The 18,241-nt window shown below is 40.2% G+C and overlaps 1 protein-coding gene across 1 annotated transcript in view; it reads left to right on the top strand.

Moving 5' to 3' along the window:
• Positions 1–18,241, top strand: part of PTCHD4 (patched domain containing 4) — an 80,360-nt gene that overhangs the window by 26,114 nt on the left and 36,005 nt on the right. The window lies entirely within an intron of this gene.

The following is an 18,241-nucleotide window of genomic DNA, read 5'->3' as shown; positions in this document are numbered from 1 at the left end:
TTTCTGGTACTGTTTGGTTCCAAGCACTTCCAGTGCATCCATGTGGTTGATGAGCTTGCTGGGAAGTTGCATTGGAAAGGCAGAGGGAAATGTGCCCAGCTCATTTGGGCTGGAGACAGCGTTGTTTGGTGCCCTCACATCCAAGTTTGTCGGAGTTTTGCCATACCATGAGTCTGAACCCCAGTGATGACTCTGTGCAAAATCTCAGAGGTGGCAGCCCAGAACTAGACATTTACATGCTCACTTTCAGATGGCAGAGAATCTTCCCTGTGACCAGAGCTCTGCATTCTTACAGCTAATTTCTTAAGTGCTGTTCATGCTTCTAGTCCTCCAATCGAGTACTGTGTTATGGTAAGAGTCAACTAAATATGCAAAGTCACAAGCCAGAGTCAAGGTTTGAAAACGGGTCTTATACTTTCCTTAAAACCTCAGTCTCCCAAAAGACTATATTTTCTTCTCTTCCCCTAAGAAAACTTGCATGGGTGTATGCATCCCCAACCCCAACCTCCTATTTAATCTAGCCCCTAATAATGCATCTGTGTCACTAAACAAAAGGGCAGAGCTGTGGCCTCATCGGTCCTGCTCTCAGATTCTCTGGAGCAGCTACTTGAGGTGGGAAAGAGTGGAATGGAAGGATTGGTCAAGATTCCAGAAGGGAAAGAGAGGAGTGAGGCAAAAGACACCAAGGAATTGCACCTTTGGTTCAGCCTTTTTAATATTGATAAACAAGGCTGTGCCAAAGCCTCTAACTCAGTCATCTGCACTGTGGCAAGGGGCCCTGACATGGACTGCCCTGTGCCAGCTCTTCAGATGTTGTGCATGGCTCTGTGGTGCCAGAGGAGTTGATGGAAAGTTAGTTCTGAGATGGGGAAAGGGAAAAAAGCCAGCAGAGAACATGCCAGGTTGTGACAGATGGATCCTGACCTGTGCCAGGGGGGTGGGTTTAGGAAACAAAGAATGGAGAAAGGGATGAAGTGAAGGGGGCTCATGCTTGTTATCAGATTTTGGGAACTTTTTCCTTGTGTGTCAGGAGGTGCATATCGAAGGAGGAACCAAAAGGCACTGCCTTGCTTGTGCAGCAATTTGAAGTAAAGGTGAAAAAATGCTGAAGTGATGAAAAGCATCTTTCCAAATTGTACATTCCTCTGTCAGTGTCTCTTTTTAGATGGCTGCAAAGATAGGTAGCACATTCTCTTTGCTTGACAGGTCCCAGACTTGTGACTCCCAAGGGAGCTCCTCAATTTAAACCTTCTCTGCAGCCCCAGGGTGAGACACAGGTCAGAGTGTCTGAAAGCAGAGTGCCTCAGTTTCCCACCTCGGTAGTCCATGACTTTGCTGTCTTAGGAAAAGTAACATTTATAACTTTCTGTTGTGTTTTGCTCTGTCATTCTTGTCACAGCCACTGCCAAGAGCAAAAGGAAAAGAAAAAACAACCTCTCTTGAAGTGAGATATTTGCAAGGATTTTTTTCTATAATATTATATTGAATGCAATTCAGGTTGAAAAAGAAAGCATTTATGTAACTTCAGAAATTTCATTCAGGAGTCTCAGACTGAATTGAAAATATCATTACAGAACAGCTTGCAATGCCTGAGAACTGCTGGTTATAAATATTAGACAACACTTTTACAGTTTAGTGGAGGAAAAGACAGGCAGAATGTCTTACCAAAGTCTAACTAGGTTACAATCTGCAAAGTACCATGTGCCTTTAGTCCCTTAAGGGACACTGCCACCTAATGAGACCTTGCTCTGCTCAGAATACAGCCAGGACCTCACTCACCTGGGCCCTTTCTGGGCAGGGTTTTCTGCTGTACTGGCTGTCATGGGCAGATCTGACAGTCCAGAGCAGAAACAGTGAAGACCCCAAGAGTGTTGGTTCTGTGGGTCCATAACTCGCCCTGGCCAATGCTGTACCAGCGTCCCTTGCTGCTGGCACTGCAGAAAGCAAACAGCACATCCAATAGTAATTGAGTGAACAGAGAACAAAAGGTGCACAAGGTGGGGTTTCCCTGAACTGCAAATGCCAGATTTGCAAGTCAAACTTTCAAAGTCAAGTTACTTAGATTAAAAAAATAAAAAGCCAGGGAATAACAGTGACAAAGACCCTGCAAGTACAACGCAGAGTATACAGGCAGCATTAATTCTGGCAGCTCCCAACTTTGGAACACTTCAACCTGACATTTCCAAACCATCCATTTGAAGCACATTTGTTTGGTCAAAAATATGCAGTTTCTTCTAGCATTCACTTTTCAAAGGATTAATTTTAATGGAAATTTTGTGATATTCTGGGCTTGTCCTTTTCCCTGCAAGGGTGGCAGGATGCTACCATCTGAATAAGCCTGGATGTTTAGATCCACAATTCCTCTTGCAGTGCAGAGTTTCTGTAGGTTTCAGTAGGTGACAGAAGCCTATAGAAAACTGGAATGTTTAATATTTTCTAAATTTAGACTGAGTGACCTCCACCATAATTATTTGCTGTAGTCCTGCTGTGAGGGAATGGTCTGCTGGGATAAAGCACATCTCTGCTCTACTGGGGGAAGAGTGTTAGCTCAGATTGGCTTTTCTTTATCCTTGAAGGTGAAAAATTTCTGTCTTAAGTTAGACATGAGGACAGTTGTGGAAAATCCTGTTTTCTCTGACTCCCTCTTCCCAACCACAGTTTCCTCAGACAGCCTTGGAAGTTTTCTCAGTCTCTCATTGTATTTGTGCAGTCATTCAGGAGAAAATCTTTGGGAAGTTCTCCTGCAAATAATTTTCTGGCTGCCAGGATCTCCTGCAAACAGGAGCAAGGGAGACTGATTTTCAGCTGTTCATATCCCAGGTAAATGGATAAATGTCATGAGTTAATGCAAAGGTGCTTCTTTAGATTCAGAGCTTCCTTGTTTGTTAAATGAATTGGGCCTAAATGTTTTTTTTTTTTCTTTTTTTAGTCAGAATTTAATAACCTGCATGTGAAATCAGAATATGAGACTGTTCTGCTTTGTATTTCTCTTCTGGGACAGATAAAACTTGCAGTTTTTTCTACAAATTTAACATCAGCAGAGCTGTCATGACTGGCTGTGTTTCAGACACAAATAGAGGGTCATAAAATTAAGTTTCAGATTTGTTCTAGCCCTGGTTAGATGTTCACATCTGCCTTTTGTGTTTAGATTCATATGCAATTTCAAAGGGGTGTTATGTACGTGACATAATTATGGTTTCCCATGCCTAATCATCACTAATTAATATAACCAGAAGGTTAACTACATAATTGAGATATTATTGCTCCCATGATCTGCTTTTTAATGCACAGGAACCAGACTGATATCATCAGGGAGATAATGATTTAACTCAGCTGAGGTCCTGACTGTGTATTTTTAAGTGCAGGTGTACCAATTACATCATTTTACATTGCAATTATTTTTGGCCAGTCCATGAAGTACTTCATTATATAGATTAGTGGAAATCTTATGGTAAAAAAACCACCTACAATATAATTATAGTGTAATTATGCTTTTTGTACTGTAAAGTGTGAGTGTTTCTAGAAGTCTGGGTTCACAGCGGATGTGAGAAATATTCCCTGTCATTTGTAAGGCCAGACAATGGGGTCCATAAGATATTTGTGGGAACAGCTGATTGTGGCTGACACTTTAGAGAACATTAATCTCACTGAGTGCCCTACCACACCTTGCAGTATTGCTGCCACTCCTGCCAGTAACCCCACTGCCGGTAGAGATGTAGCAAAGAGATACAAAAGCTTCGGGAACCAATAGGCTGCCTGTGTCCAGCAGTAGCCCCATGCCTGTTTTATGAGCTCAAGATGGATGGCAGTGATTGTACTTTCAGTGCAGAATTCTGTTAAAATTTCCCATTATTCCTTCCCCAGAGTTGTTAAAATGGAAGGAGGAATCAAGGCAATAGCAGACAAGACTCCAGGCGGTTATTAGCATTTCAGATAGAAGCCATCTAACCTCTTTCAGATGGCAGTTGTTGAAATAATGACTGGTGATCATCTTTCAGTAAATTTGAGATGTCACAGTATTATATTAGCAGCAGAGTCATGGAAAACTGAAAAAAAAAAGTCCTAGTTCAGATGACAAATTATTTTTTTCAAACCTCAGAAGACAAATGTGAGAGCCAGAGTACAGGCTGTCACTAGTTTACCTGAACATGAGGTATCACAGTATTCTAACCTTTGCTTCAAGCAATGGACTTTCTGATTATAAATGTGACAGAAACATTTCAAGAGTGACTCAGACTATGGGTTTGTCATTTTGATGCAGCACTAAAGTAAAGTAAATCCCATATGAATCTCATGTTGCACCATCACCTCCTTTCTGGATGAGGAGCAAAAGAACAACCCTTTAGAGAAAAGAGACCTCCTGACATAAATCCCCACCCCTCCATTCCTTAGAAATTCAGTAAATCTGCTGTTTAGATGTAACAGCAGTTCATGTCTCCACTCATTCACTGGATCTTTAAGGGCTTGGAAGTAGTTTGTCCTTAATTATAGAATTTCTGGTTCTGACTTTTACAGAGAAAAATGGGAATAACAAAAAAAAAAAAAAAAAAAAACCAAAAAAAAAAAGTTTAGAAATTTGCCATATTTGTATATTTGTAAAGTTGATTTCCCCCTTAACATGGTATATTTCCTGTGCAGTGTTGCAGTAGGTGGGATTGTTTCATTTCTGTGGGAAAGAAATTTCATCCAAGAACAATCTTTCCTGCAATTTGAGTAGAAGACTAAAGCCTTTCTGGGATAATCTGCTGCACTTTCACCATGCCTTTTCCTGCAACTGTGTCCTGTAGTGGTGATTGTTAGGGAGAGGCAACTGGACTGGGACTATCTTTTCCCCAAACACATGAGGGGAGATTTTCTCTGAGCCAGTCCTTTGGGCCTTCTCACAGCCAGCACAAAGGCTGCACAAAGCAGCCCAGCCAGCCTCAGTCCCAGCATTAGGGTTTGTAGCACCCAATCCAAGTGTCCCAAATGTTCCCCTCTTAATCTCAATTTCCTTTGCAGGCAATAAAGAGAAATAGGAAAGCCCAGAGCTATTTGGAAAATTGCCTAGTAGATGTTTGGGAGGAGCTGTGTTAATCTCTGGAAGGTTTTATCCTTCTCTTAAAAAGGGTGACTTCTTAGGCTTCAGCACCTCAGGTTTTGTGGTTTTGGGATGGTAAAATAATCTCATTCCTATACTGGGTCATTTAAAGTTCATCATTGGATCCACTTTTTCTGTGTGTTGATCTCATTTAGGTTGGACATTTGGTTTGGACACGAGAACAAATTTCTTCATAGAAAGGGTGATGAAACATTGGAACAGGCTGGACAAGGAGTTGGTAGAGTCACCATCCTGGAGGTGTTTAAGGAATAACTGGATGAGCCACTCAGGTCTACTCAACATGGTGGTGTTGAGTCACAGGCTGGACCAAATAACCTCAGAGGTCTTTTCCAACCTAATTGACTCCGTGATTCCATGATTCTGTTATTCTGTGATTCTGTGGTTCTGTGATTCTGTGATATACATAAGTTCTAAGACATAGACACATGGATACAGCAGATATGCACAGACTGCCTTGAATCCCTTAGAGATGGAATTCTAGCCCTTCTTGTCCTGTAGAGACTCTTCAAAAGGTCTCTTATCAACCCAAATGTCATCCTCCAGGGATGCTGGGGCTGCAGGGCTGCAGGTGAGTAGTTCTGAGGCTCAGCACAGGTTGAAGCATTCACCTGTGGACCACAGCCCAAGCACAGACCATCACTGCCAGATCTGTGACAGAGCAAATGCAAAATACATTTTCTGTGTTTGTTGCTTGAGAAAAGGCAGGTAAAGTCTGGCTTCTTCTGTCTCTAGCTGGAACTCAAGAGAAGTCTCCAAAAAATGTTGTCTGTTATTGTTGTTAATATTATTAGAACATCTTCCTCAGCTCTCCATCTGCAGTTGACAGGCAGGTAGCTGTCATTTGAACTGCTTCTATCTTGCTGCAAGCATTTCTAAAATCCTTTGTAAAAAGTCAATTGATAAAAGAAGAGACCATGATTTAAGCTAAAAAAGTCAAAGGCTGAAAAGAGTTATTTGCTTTTGCACTTCAAATATATGATTACTGCTCAATCAATACACCAGTTCTGATAGAAAAATATATTTCCTCTTCAGATGCTTCACACATTTGTCTGAACAGTTCTTTCTTTCATTTTTCTACCTTTTCATGGCAATGCTCATTCTTGTGACTGGTTTATTTAAGGTTCTTTATTGGATGCACATTTTCTATGTGTTGATCTCATTAACGCAGGAGTTTCATTCCTTGTGCTTAGTATGTATCGATGCACATCACATTTACCTTTGGCTAATTTGGGCTGGAAAGGAGGTGCCTCATGGCAAAAACTATTTAGCTCCATGTATATCATCCTTATTAGAGCCCTGACAAATCCAGCTTCAAATAGCACCAATAGCAATTCTACAGCCTGCCTCAACAGCTTGTTCCAGGGCTCAAAAGCCATACATTTATAAAGGTATTTCTTAAGATTTCCACTGCTGCAGTTTGCACCTATAAACTCCATGGTTTGTCTGGCTCAACTGTGAAGTGTAATTTTCACAGTAACTATGTATATGCAAATACCTTTATGATATTTTATATGTAGGGCTGTGCCTATTTCAATTTGGATATAATTTCCTGCCAGATCCTGTTAGTTCATACCTTCCTGTGAGCTCCATACACACAGGAAGATTGATGAAGGCTTCTGGTCTCTGCAGGAGAACAGTGAATTTGCAGGAAAGAGCAGATGTGGGGTAGGCTGAGGATGTGTTCTGTGTTCTTTGGTGTGTTGGGGAAATATTCAGCTTTGCCCTGCTGCTTCTTTTGATCTGGGAAGGAAAGGTGGGCTCTGTTACTCAAGGCATCACAGAGTGAATGTTCTGGGCTCAATCAAACAGGCTGTCTACTTGCCTTAGATACTGTGATCCTCTGCAGGGAAATCCAAATTTGTGCCTCTGGGTTTTCAGCAAAAACTAAAGCCAGAAAATGTATTTGTTTTTCTCCTGTAACACATTTAGTTTGCAAATCATCCCTGGAATTCACTGTTGTGAGATATGGTTGTAGCTCAAAATTCAGTATGAATTGAAGGTTGTAATGAAGGTTGGATTTTTTACACAGCTAGCTAAAACATCTTCATTATTTTGAATAATATTGCAACATTAAACCATAACCATAAGGAAGATGCATAAAAATTAATGACCATGCTAAAAACCTGGTTCAAAAATTGGTACAAAGAAATTTCACTTGTGAAGAAATTTTCCCATAGCTGCCTTCTTTTAGCCTGATGATTTTCCCCTGAAGAGTTCGAAAAAGGATATTCAATAGACCACTTGCCAAAAGTTCTAAATCAATATTTATCTGCTATATTCATCTGCAATATTAAAAACTTTGCATAGAATCAAAGGCTTAAGGAGTCTATTGCAAATACCAAACGAACTAAAAAGACTTTATTCAGTATTGTATCATTTATATGTCCTTTGTGCAGCCGCTAGCTAGTTGAGCTTTTAATAATTCAGTTTTATCTTTCCATTCCTGATTCTTTTTCACTCCATTTCCTTCCCATGAAGTGACTTCTCCTCTCTGGTGGGATAACTGCCTGCAGTCACATCCAGCATGCAGGACCCGCACTGGCTCAGGGCTCACTGCTCCATGAGCTGCAACAAATGAGGCAGCAGCCCATGTTACTCATGCCACCATCATGCGCCTGTGCTCCTGGCCATCAGAGAAAGGTATTCCCAGGTGTAACAGCTGACTTTCCATGTGTTAGTCCTGCTGGATGTGTACAAACAGGTCATGTTCTATCCACACTCATCTGATGGTGAGATGAGGAAGGAGATGTTATTTTGGATGCCCAAAGTGGCAGGGAGAGCTGCAGCAGCTGAAGATGCAGGCACAGGGCTGAACAGGGTGAAAACCTCAGGCCTTTGCAGCTGTGGATCACTAAAAATGCTCTTCAGTTTTTGTTCTGCAAGAGTGAGCACACTGTCCTCACTGTCTTGGCTGGTTTTCAGTGAGGATAATTGCATTTGTCTCTTCCTCTGATTCCTGCTGCTGTGCAGGTCAGATGCAGAGCTGGAGAGCCCTGCCTGGCTCCAAGCACTGTGCAGGTGCTGCTCTGGGAAGCAGATGCTGGTTTTTACCCAGACATGGCTGAATTTCTCTGGTGAATGCAATGGCCACATTACGTGGCTCAGCAGTCTCTAAAATCATTCTGAGTTCCCTGAGAACACGTAACTGTGCCTCAGCATGTTGTCCTTGCATTTTCCTGGAGTCATCCCTGGCATTTCAGCACTAGGAAATTTTTTGCTCATACTCTATATTTCTAAAGTCCAAGGAAGAAAAGCATTCCTCTACAGCCTGATACAACACTTTGACTGCCCTACTCACATATCCCAATCTATATTCAAATGCAATTTTCCCCTGGAAATGTTAAATGTCATAGCTTTTCCTGGTGTTATGAACTCCATGGCTGTTGATATCCTGCTTTTAAAGAACACTATTGTGCTAGCATTGCCACAAAACCATTCAGTATTACAGCATTTTCCAAACTTTCCAGAAACTCAGAAATCACAGGCACAATCTACTAGAGGGAGCACTTGCATTGTTTTTTAGTGGGGAACCTAATGGCAGATTAATGCACCTGGTGATGACCTAGAGGGTGAAAAATTCTGTATTTCCTAAAGTTTCTAGCTAATATATTTGCTGTTACTCTTGAGAAATTATCCTACAGGGAAGACATAGCATTGCAAGAAGCTGTGTGGGGAGGTGCTCTGCATACTGAGGGCAATGAAACTTTTCTGTCCTTCTACCATAACTGGAAACTGTTTAACATAAAGCTCTCTGCTAATGCAATTTAAACCTTCTAAAACTAGGCCGGGAGACTTGGGAACAAAAAGCCTGTCTGTGCTTAGAGTAGATATCCCTGGAAAAGGAAACTGCAAAGAGCAAAACTCAAACCCATCTAAAGTCTGATCTTCTTATGGGAGCAGCTGAAAGAGGAGGCTCCAAAGGAGAGATGCTGGCTGCTCTGTTAAAAGCATTACCAGAAAGTACAGTTGGAGCTCTATAAAAACTGAGTATTTTGGAAAACAATCCACCAGTGCAAATATCCCTCCCATCACACTCCCAGTCAATTTCAAAATGGCATTTTTTGGAGTGGTAATTGCTGGGCTCACCTCATCTTCTACTGCAAAAGTACAATCATAGAATCACAGAATGGCTCGGATAGGACGGAATCTTAAGCATTATCCAGTTCAAATTCCTCTGAAGGGGCGCCATCCACAAGGTGCTTCAGGCCCTGTTCAACCCAACCTTAACACTTGCAGGGATGGGGCACCCCCAGCTTCTCTGGGCAACCCAGGCCCTGTTCCAGGCCCTAACCACCCTCACAAGGAAGAATTTCTTTCTACCAGCTAAACTAATCCCACCCCGTTCCAGTTTAGAGCCATTGCCCCTTGTCCTGTCACTGCATGCCCTTGTCAAAGTCCCTCTCTGAGCAGCTCAGTGCCTTTTGTTTTCTGTTATTTGGACTTTCAATGCCTCTCCCATCAGAGCTGAGAAACAGCAAGAACATTATCATACAGTTTAAATGAATAACCTTGATAGGATACTGAAGCAGGGCAGGCTTTAATAATCATAGATGGAGATGTTCTAAAGCTTTCTTAGGTTATTTGGAGTCAGACAACACAGTTAATGAAGCAAGTTTCAAAAGATCTCTCTTACGTGGATTTTGACCTCTAATGTACTGATTCTTTCCCTGAAGGGAAAGTAATAGAATCCCTTTATGGACTATTAAAAGAAAAAAAAAAACAGGTTGTAGAAATTTATGATGATTTAAAAATTGGTCAGAAGGTGTTAAAGTAATTGGTGGTCAAGGATAGACAAACAAGAACAAATGCATAAACTGAGCAAAACAAGGCAAAAATGCTAATCAATTTATTTAATATTTTTTTAAAGTAAAAAACTGTATATGTGATTCAGTTTTATAGCAATGAAATTGATAACCACTTGGGAGTTTTGTTCACAAGCTGAAAAAGACACTTGTCAGCTCTTAAATTTCTAGAACATTTTCAGTGATCCAGGAGAACTTTTCTTGTCTTTTGAGACCTCCTCTACCTGACCCTGTCTACTTTGCATTCCACTTCCTAGGACCTGCCACTGTATTGCCAAATGCACAGCAAATAATGCATTCCTTAGGAAATCTTATATTTTAGCTATTGAGAAAGTCTCTATGGACTTCACTCAAAGTTTATTTGAAAAGACAAACATACTTTTAATTTCTTCAATCAGTGACACAAATGTCAATTTCATTGTCTTATCCTGGAGCACATTGCAAGGTTTTTAATTCCCAGAGGGGATTGTTTTACCTGACATGAGTAAGGAAAAGTGAAAGCATTATGGAAATTGTTGAAAAATAGAGACTGATTTTAACCTGCAGATCAGGTTCTTTCACTTTTCCCTCCACAGTGAACTGTTCCCCTATTAGTTTAAACAGGCAAATGGAATACACTGCCCTTATTGGCAAGTCCTCAGCCCCAGGTACTCCTCATAAAAGGTGCCTTCCAGCTCTTCCATGAGCTTTTTCCACCATCCCCTCTGAATTAATTCAAGTACCTTAAAGTTTTCAATTCAAATATCACCAAGTTCCAGCAAAATTAGACAGTTATTTCACACAAATTCAATTGAAAAGAAATGGTCAAGGATTATGTCAGTAGTTCCTGAGCAGGAAACCTTTTATTTCCTGAGGAAAAAAAGTGATAACTTTGTAGTTTTCATGATTTTCAAATTATTTGCTTTCCAATCTAAAACCTCATTTTACTTTTCCCCTGAGAAAAAAAAAAAAAAAAAAAAAAAAAAAAAAAAAAAAAAAAGGCAAAAAATCAGAGTGCCAGGAAATAAATAAAGGGAAACATCCAGTAATTCCCTTCACTTTTTAAATTGTAAAAAAGGAAAAAACCCTCACATTTTGTTAGATAAAAGATTTAAGTACAAAAATTCCAACAACTTTATGTTCAAAAAACCTAGTATAAAATGTGTTGGTAACAGATATTTTAACACCATAAATCAAGCATCTATCTCAAAAAAATCAGTGCATTTTATGCCATAAAATGATTTTTAAATGTGCATGATATTATGGAAAATACATCCTATAAGAAAAACCTGGTTTTTAAAAATTAATCTCCATGCTTACAGGAGAAAAGAAACCATGCTGGTATAGTCTATTTAAATAATGGCAATTTGACTCACTCTTGCACAACATTTTGATACATGCACGTATTTGTACTACATTAAATCATCATAGCTTATATTAAATATAATAATGAAATATTCAATCGTAAATGCACACTCTTCCTGCTGGAAAGACATAAATAACTGGAAAAAAATATTCTATGATATTCAACATCTTTCCTCATGTTCTGGAATGAAAAAGAAATCAATAGTAGTAAACTTCTTGGATAATGCAAGGTTTGGCAGATAAAAAATAATGAAAACGCAGCCCAAGCACATCGTTAAGCAGCTCATTTTGTCAACATGTGCTCCATCACAGTTAAGTGCTGGATTATGCATCTAGAAACAAAGACTGTATTCACATTTGCAAGATGAGCAATTGCATCCCCAGAACAAAAAACAATGAGATCACAGTAGATAATGCAATGAATATGAATTCCCAGTGTACTGCTGCTGCTGTTAACACGGAAGGAAGAAATGGGAAAAGTCTGTTAGGAAAGAATGGGAAGGTGACATCAGTGAGCAGAACGACTTCAGGAAGATGTTGGTTGGCCTACTGGGGGGACTCACCCAATAAAATGCAGATGTCTATCAGGTATGCAGCATCTCTTTGGCACTGCTGAGCTGTTCCTAGTGCACATTTCAAACTAGACTGGAAAACTGGAGCGCTCTGGGAGGAATGGGATGCTCATGTAGCACTCAACAACGGTGCAGGGCAGGTGGAGATGGCATAACAGGACCCCACATATCTGGAATCTGCAGGAAAACCACTTGATATGAGATTAAAGACACAATTCTTTCACACAGAAAGCATTTCATCATGGGGACAGTTTTCCAGGGTTTGATGGACCCTATGATTAAAAAGAATTAAGACTAAGACTTCATTTTGTAGTGTACAGGTTAGACCTCAGGACTGTGATTTTGATGCAGAAATGAAAAGTTGCAGTGATTTGGCATGTGATGGAAACAGTTTCCCCTAGGCTCAAAATGCATGAATTTTCTGTTATAGAAAACATAAATTTTGTCTTCTGTCTTTGTAACAAATCAGATTTGCTAATGCTCAACCTAAATTTTCAGCTTCTCAACTTTATCACACTATTCCCATTTTATGCCCACCTTTAGGGAACTTTGGATAATTGTCTTTAGTCACCAGGCTCCTACAAATATTCTTTCAGAATAATCTTATGCTCATATCTCTGTTGCATATGCATTATTCTGCAAAATGGATAATAAAATCCACTCTGCTATTTAATGGTATTTTGTAAGACTGTTACAGTACAACCAAAATCCAAAATAACTTCCAAAACCTTTCTTCTTAGAAAGCTTTGATATGTGCACAAGGTCATCTGGCCACTTGATATACAAAAATGTTTGGTGTTTTGCTTCATTTGTTCTCAAAAATTTCTAGCTTTTAGGCTCTTCAGAGGAGCTGTGACTCACACAACAAACTCTTCTAGGCCTACATGTTTTCCAGTCACACGTTTTCTCAACATGTGTAGAAAATACTGGAAAGCTGTTATTGTTCATATGCTCTCTGGCTTTTTGATCACATTGAACTCATGCAACAGTAGGACTTCATGAGAGGCTGTATCACAAGGATTTTCTCTAATGAAGGCATACTGCATCTCTTCTATTGGTTTCTGTTTTCATGCTACACACTGATCTTAAACCTTTGCTCTTCCATAAACCCTTCCAGTGTTTCTACCTTTTGGCTGTCCCAACACAGAGCTGGTGAATGCTCATGAGTCAAATAAACCATGTGTTGCCTCTCAACACAGAGATTAATTTCAGCATCTTCCCTTAACTGGTACCTTGCTAATGATATTGCTCTTTAATACCACAATATTTGCTTTTTCCTAGACATGAAAGCTGGTTTTTGTGGTTAGTAATTGCTGCACTTTATCTCTTAGGGTCAGCAGCAGGATTAGCTCTTCACATCTCCAGTTCTTTGACATCCTTTTAATGTCTTTCCAGTACAAATTGGCAGTGATTCAGTGAAGCTGGTCACAACATTCCCTTCACACTGGTATGGTACCTGAGAAGGCTGAGTATTTTGGATTTGTGAAACACAGCAAAGGAATAAGTCTCAGTAAGAGTTCAAACTCAAACTCTTCTTCATGGGAATTGTGGCACTTGCTTCTTAACACACTTGCTGGTTTTATGATCATCAAACCTGGATTTCACAACAGATTAGAGCCTGTATACAGAGGCTCGGATTCTAACACAGGGCAGGAATAGGCTGTTGAAAGTTTTCTCTCATCACAGCTCTACCTTTATGGCTTTCTTTTGGTAGCTTGCATTCCTCAGATCAGTGCTGGGTACTGGATTTACAGGATAACAGATTAAGTCAATATCCAAACCATTTGGGAACCTAGTATTTTTCTGGAAATCAGAAACTGCTTCATAGTGCAGTCTATCTTTAGAACTACTAGCAGCAGGGAGCAATTTTAAAGGGAAATAGAAATAAAGCAGTGACATTGCTTTTTTTTTTTCTTTTTTTTACTTTTTATCCCTGTTATGGCAATTTTACTTGCTGTTGATCACCTCCTAGATATAGTCACATTATTTTCCTCCTTCCACAGATTCCTCTAGTCAGACCTTTTTTCCACTCTTTATTTTTGCCTTCTGTCCTCCAGGGTTCCCCTGATCAATGTAGTTCATAAAATATTCTTCTTTGATCCTTTCTTTCCACAACCTTAAATGCCCTTGGCTCTTCAGAATGAAACTATGGTCTTTCTTTTTTCTCTGTTTTCAGTTACAGCATTTGATTCTTATTTGCATCAAGTGTATGGCATGTCACCACGAGCCTCCTCAAACTATTCTGCAAATCTCTTCTTTGGTGCCTAAGGAATTCAGGATAACAGTGTTCCCCCACTTGTTCTTACAGGCAGCATCCCTGTAAATCCCTCTGTGCCAGATGCCTGCTGCCTACATTGGTAATCCCCCCACGAGGTGACATTGTCAAACCATAATCCACAGTCTCCTTGTTGCCTCTTCCTATTTGCAAACACTGTTCTTTTAATAGTCAAACACAATAATCTTACAAGTGACAACTAAGACAACTAAGCTTATCTGTGTGGAGCAGCAGAGGATCCTAGCAGTCAGTAAGGCTGGAAGGGGAATTTGCTTCTAGCCCCATCCCAGCAATCCTGGGATATGTGCTGCTTGCTCATCCAGGGGCTGGTTTAGGTCTGGTTTGTGGTGTCTGCCCATGCCAGCTCCCAGGGTCTGGGAAAACTCAGTTTCATGTGAGAAGTGGGAGTAGGACCATTGGGGAGCACTGAAGGATCTGACTGGCCAGAAGGTACTTGGCTCTCAGCTTCCTGACTCTCTTTCTTACATCTTTTGAAATTTCCTCTTTGCTCTTGAGATGATCTAATTGGTAAAATGAGCCTGGTTGTTCCTTTCATCTGCACTTTCATTTTTGGGCCTTGAGGGGTGAAAACCTGCCATGGGCTGCAGTAGTTGTGTTCCTGTTTGTCCAAGTGGAGTCTGTTCCTGCTCCTGCAGGCAAAGTCCAGCTAGAAGGTTTTAACTGTCTTTCAGACCCCCATCTCCTCTGATCACAGGTAAATAAATGTCTAAAGGAAGGTACTCTGCTGGCTCTGAAGAACTCCACAATGGCTGTGTCAGAAAAGACTTGCTAGTTTGATCCTGTAAGAGCAGAGAAATGGGAACATCATGAAATAGGAGAGCTCCTGGTACAAGAGACTTCAAAATACTTGATTAAAATGTATCTGTATTTTTTGTGTTAGAAAAAAATAAATATTGCTGGCTTCATAGTCAGGCAAAATATGTATATGGTGTAACTGAGAAGGGGCTCCTCTACTTCACCTTTAATCAATCTTCCACCTTCCCAAAACTCTTCTCAATAAATCAGCGTGGAAATGGCAGAAATCATGCCATTTTTGCTCTGGCTTCTCATTGTTATGATTGAGTTCACAGGATAAGTCCATCAAAGTCAGTGGAATTGCCTCAGAAATTAATTTGTCTGGGATATCTTGCAACAGATGTGCTGTTAGCTTCTGCTTTTATAAATGTTGTGCTTGTAGCACAGCCCTATTGTGTGAGATCCTTTCCAGGCTCAGAGAACCCTGCAACATAAAATCATTCCAGAGACTGAGAGAAAGGAAAACAGAAAGATTTCATCAATGCCACAGAGAAACCAGGCTTTAGAAATATAATGTGTCCCTTGTGGCTCCCTTGCATGGTCTGGATTGGGACCACGCCACCCGAGTGTTGCAGAGCCCAGGCGGGAGCAGCCATGGAGGAGGCCAGATGCCTGCTTGGGAGGGTGCCCAGGGCCTGCCACCACTGCACAAAATGAGAGAAGAAGCCACTAAAACTACTTCCTAATTTGATTTACTTGTGGGTTGAAATATTTTCTCTCACTACACAGTGTTTGTTTGCAACAGATGCAGCTGAATTAGGCTGTAATGAGGCCATGGGTTACTTGGCTGAGGAGGGTGTTGCTGCAGAGGTGGAGGTGCATTGCGCCACTGAGGTAGAGCTGTTTCCTTCATGCCTGGCTGTGAGCCACCACCAAAACTCTGTCAGGAGGACTGAGACAGCTGCTCTAATGCTATATATGTCTATACTATGCACTCTGGGACCTCCATTCAAGGGCAGATTAACATTTAAAGAGGATAACGAAGGGTAGCAGCTGGCTCATCTGCTCATCTACACCCAGGCACACTCACCCAAAGAGCTACAAGCAAGAAAGAATAACCATATTCACTTTGGAGAGCCAAAATGATATTGGGAAGGTCAGTCCTGCTGTAAATACCTCAGACACACTAAACATTGGCTGATAAAGGGGAGTAGAGGAAAATTCTTTTATTCAATGAAAAGATATAAATGAGCAGGAGATAGCCCTGATGCCAGCAGAACTGCTACAGGGACCAGCTTCACCAGAAAAGCATCAACAGCAAATGCAGATAGTTTAAAAATCCCTAGCTGATATCAGCATCCTTCTGCTCAAGTCTCTAACTGAAGTCACAGAATAATTGACCTTGGCTGGGTTATAAGATCAGCAATGTTCTGAAGAGACTTGCACTGAAGGAATATTTACTGTCACATATATGGACAGGAAAATCACATCGATTTCTTACTAGAAAGTTGACACATGGCATTTCACCGATAAACGAGCATTTATAGGAATGGAATATGCTCAAGGAGAGATAAAAGGGCTGAGCCTTTGTAAGAGAACTCTCTTTTTAATCTCAGGGATAGGTGCAAAGTGCATCCAGAGTCACCAGTGGGATGAGGTCCCCAAGGGAGTAGCATACTATGGAACTCTGTCTATCCAGGTACCAGAGATTTATTGTATTTTACCTTAAAATACACAGTTCCACTGCCATGTGCCTTCACACCAGGCAAGGCACTGCTCCCCCAGGAAACACCAGCAGGCAGATTTGCACAGCTGTTCCTGCCTCATGGAGTGATTTTATGAAGAGACTCTCATTTTCTGACTTAGTGGCTGCCAGCACATCTGGGACAGACAAACAGCAGCCATCATTGAAAAACTATTGATAAGGCTTTATCCTGTTTCATCCTCCTGCATTGCAATGTGTTTAAGTAAGAAAAACCTCCAAAGTTACCACTTTAATATGGATTAAATCCAGATTTGATCCTTTAAGCATGTCTTTTTGAGTAGATAAGGAGGTTAAAACTTCTGGGTTTTTTGATCTGAGAACTGAGCCTGAGACACAGGACAAGAAACTATAAGGTTCTTTATGCTCCTCTGCCAGTAAAACCTCCTTGTACAAAAATGAAGCATCTACCTAATTGGGAGAAATTGAGCTGAAAAATATTTTAGCTGAAATTGTGTCCTTGAATGGGTGAAGATATATTCTCAGAAGTAGCTTCTGTGATGACACTGTAGTTATGATGAGACAATAACATTGCAGTTAACTTTAAGACAATTTTCATGTCCATTTTTCACATAACTGGCAGTTCACATACATGATGGAATTATCACATTTTTTATTATATATTTCTTGCTTAATAAGCCCAGTTTGTGGCATAGAAGAAGTAACAAAAGCATTTTGGTCTAAAATAGAAGTATATGGAAACAGCTTAAAAATTACAACATAACTGAAATGCTATTACCCTCTACAAGCAGTTTTATATAATGAAGTGTACAACCATGAATGCATATTTAGAAGCTTTTGAAGTAATCATGGTTATGAAGTGGTCACATATACTGGCAGATCTGATGGGAAACCAAAGCTAGATACCTTAAGTATTAGTGGGTCTTTCTTCTGAAGGAATTTCAGCTCCATGGCCTGTGCTCAAAAGATGCAATTTATTCATTCCTATTTATTCTAAATAAAATATTCAAAAAATATAGATTATTTTATGGCATCTTTCTGCTTTGCTCATCTGAGGGCTTATTATAATTTCAGCTTTAGCTTTCTGTCCTTCCAACATGCCCTTAACTCCAGTATAAAAAGGAACAAGCCGAAAGAAGGAATCTTTGACTTATGATTTAAAATGTGAGTCTGATAATTAATGAATTACAATAGAAACATTGCTGTCTATTTTAAGCCAAATTAAATAAAGAGGATAGAGGGATCCTTTAATAACAATAAACACGGAATTCTAATTTCTTTTTATGCTCTGTGATCTCATACAAAAGATCTAATATAAATAATTGCATTAGATGTCCTATTTTAGGAAAAATGCATAGCTAGTATTTAGGAAGACTCTTATTGCTCTGATTTATCTATTAATGAAGCAAAACTCAGTTAATTACCTAATTTGCATTATATTTTGTATCTACATATATGCTGGGATGAGCACTGGGGAGAGGTTTTGCATCAATCCATTTTTAATAAGCTAATGAAGCTGGCTGGGCTGACACTGCAGATCCAATCGCTGGCTGGTTTCCTTTTGCTGGACTGAGAATTTGTGATCAAGGTACACATCAAATGAGCTTGTGAGCTGAGAAAGCAAGACCTTTCCTCCTCCAGGTCACAGATCCTGTTACTGCACTGGAT

This window comes from Melospiza georgiana, chromosome 3, assembly GCF_028018845.1.
Source record: "Melospiza georgiana isolate bMelGeo1 chromosome 3, bMelGeo1.pri, whole genome shotgun sequence".
Classification (NCBI taxonomy): domain Eukaryota; kingdom Metazoa; phylum Chordata; class Aves; order Passeriformes; family Passerellidae; genus Melospiza; species Melospiza georgiana.
The sequence above is the reverse complement of the archived record's forward strand: the minus strand, read 5'-3'. Positions and strand labels throughout refer to the sequence as shown.